The sequence below is a fragment of the Agelaius tricolor genome, unplaced genomic scaffold (genome assembly GCF_023055355.1).
Source record: "Agelaius tricolor isolate 1412-34295 unplaced genomic scaffold, bAgeTri1.0.p SCAF_78, whole genome shotgun sequence".
NCBI classification, from domain to species: domain Eukaryota; kingdom Metazoa; phylum Chordata; class Aves; order Passeriformes; family Icteridae; genus Agelaius; species Agelaius tricolor.
In genome coordinates this window covers 601,965-604,831 of record NW_027269338.1, presented here as the reverse complement: position 1 = coordinate 604,831, position 2,867 = coordinate 601,965, and positions in this window count along the sequence as shown.

Genomic DNA, 2,867 nt, shown 5'->3' with positions numbered 1-2,867 from the left:
GTGATTGGTGTTTTTCATGCAAATATTAATATGAATACTGTATGTGTTATGTTGGAAAGTTGTGCTGTATTAATCTCTTTTAATTAGTGCTGTATTAATCTCTTTTAAGTAGTGTGGTAAATATGCTTTTTAGGCTACAGCATAACATTAAAATAGGAACTCTGTGATGTAAGATACTTTTTGTAACTAGCCCAAGGAATGGAAAAGATAATCAAGAAATTATTTGTATAGAGATTACAAAACCAGACACCAAGTTCTCAAGAGAAGAGTTACTGCCTCCTTATTGGGAAAACTCAGATTTTAGGGGACCAAGGAAGTTGATTTACAAGATGAGGAGGGAGCTAAAATTAAGCAGGAACATGCCATGAATAATGTATGAGCTCTATGAATATGCAACAGGCTCCTGCTTTTAGGGGTTAATCCTTTGTTGGCAAGGTGTGCCTTGTGGCAGAGTGCCAGGCACCCAAATTCCACAATTCTTTTCATTTTTATTTATTTATTTTTATTTATATTATTTATTTTTATTGATTTACCTTTATTTTATTTTCATTTATTTTTATTTTCTTTTAATTTATTTTTATTGATTTACTTTCATTTTATTTTCATTTATTTTTATTTTCTTTTTATTTATTTTTATTTATTTACTTTTATTTTATTTATTTTTATTTTTATTTATTTATTTTCGATTTACTTTTTTATTTTCATTTATTTTTATTTATTTTTATTTTTATTTATTCATTTTTATCTTGTTTGTTAATTTTATTTATTTTAAATTATTTACTTTTATTTTATTTTCATTTATTTTTATTTTTATTTATTTATTTTCAGTTTTATTTTATTTTTAGCTTATTTATTTTAATTTATTTTTATTTTTATTTACTCATTTTTATCTTGTTTATTGTTAATTTTATTTATTTTAATTAATCTATTTTATTTCTTTATTTTCATTTCTTATTTATTCTTATTGATTATTTTAAAATTTTATATTTTAATTAATTATATTTTATATTTTATATTTTAATTATTTAATTATTTAATTTTATATTTTAATTATTTAATTTTATATCTATATTTTATTTATTTACATTTATATTATTATTTATATTTACATTATTGTAGTTGTATTTTTTTTTTTTTATCTCTTATTATTCTAATTTTCACCCCTATTTTCATTACTATTAAAACTCTAAAATTTTAACAAAAAATCAATAACATTTTTCACACCTTGCCTCTGTCCCTGGAGCCCAAATTCCAGTGCAGGGCCGAGGGCACCGGAAATGGAGCCGGGCTGGGAATGTTCATGTGGGGAGGAGAACATTCCAGAACATTCCAGAGACACCTCAGAGCCCTTCTAGGACCTAAAGGGGCTCCAGGAGAGCTGGAGAGGGACTGGGGACATGGGATGGAGGGACAGGACCCAGGGATAAATGGGATTTTGGGAATTAGGAATTGTCCCTGGGAGTGTCCAGAGTGGGCTGGGCAGGGCTGGGAGGAGCCCAAGAAATCCATGGATTTAGGGCTGGGTTGGACCCCAGATATTCATGGATTTAGGGCTGTGTGGGACCCCTGAAATCCATGGATTTAGAGCTGTGTTGGACCTCATTAAATCCATGGATTTAGGGCTGTGTTAGACCTTGTTAAATCCATGGATTTAGAGCGGTGTTGGACCCCTGGAAATCCATGGATTTAGGGCTGTGTGGGACACCTGAAATCCATGGATTTAGGGCTGTGTGGGACCCCGTTAAATCCATGGATTTAGGGCTGTGTTGGACCCCGTTAAATCCGTGGATTTAGGGCTGTGTTAGACCTTGTTAAATCCATGGATTTAGAGCTGTGTTGGACCCCTGGAAATCCATGGATTTAGGGCTGTGTGGGACACCTGAAACCCATGGATTTAGGGCTGTGTTGGACCTGTGAAATCCATGGATTTAGGGCTGTGTTGGACCTGTGAAATCCATGGATTTAGAGCTGTGTTGGACCCCTGAAATCCATGGATTTAGAGCTGTGTGGGGACCCCGTTAAATCCATGGATTTAGGGCTGTGTTGGACCCCGTTAAATCCATGGATTTAGGGCAGTGTTGGACCCCGTTAAATCCATGGATTTAGGGCTGGGTTGGACCCCTGAAATCCATGGATTGAGGGCTGTGTTGGACGCCGTTAAATCCATGGATTTAGGGCTTTGTTGGACCCTATTAAATCCATGGATTTAGGGCTGTGTTGGACCTCATTAAATCCATTGATTTAGGGCTGTGTTAGACCTCGTTAAATCCATGGATTTAGGGCTGTGTTGGACCCCGTTAAATCCATGGATTTAGGGCTGTGTTGGACCCCTGAAATCCATGGATTTAGGGCTGTGTGCGACCCCTGAAATCCATGGATTTAGGGCTGGGTTGGATCCCTGAAATCCATGGATTTAGGGCTGTGTCGGCCCTTGTAAATTCCATGGATTTAGGGCTGTGTTGGACCTCATTAAATCCATGGATTTAGGGCTGTGTTGGACCTCATTAAATCCATGGATTTAGGGCTGTGTTGGATCCCGTTAACTCCATGGATTTAGGGCTGTGTTGGAGGCTGTTAAATCCATGGATTTAGGGCAGTGTTGGACCCCGTTAAATCCATGGATTTAGGCCTGTGTTGGACCCCTGAAATCCATGGATTTAGGGCAGTGTGGGCCCTTGTAAATTGCCATGGATTTAGGGCTGTGTGGGACCCCTGGAAATCCATGGATTTAGGGCTGTGTTGGACCTCATTAAATCCATGGATTTAGGTCCCTGTTGGACCCTGTGAAATCCACAGATTTAGTGCTGTGTTGGACCCCGTTAACTCCATGGATTTAGGGCAGTGTTGGACCCCGTTAAATCCATGGA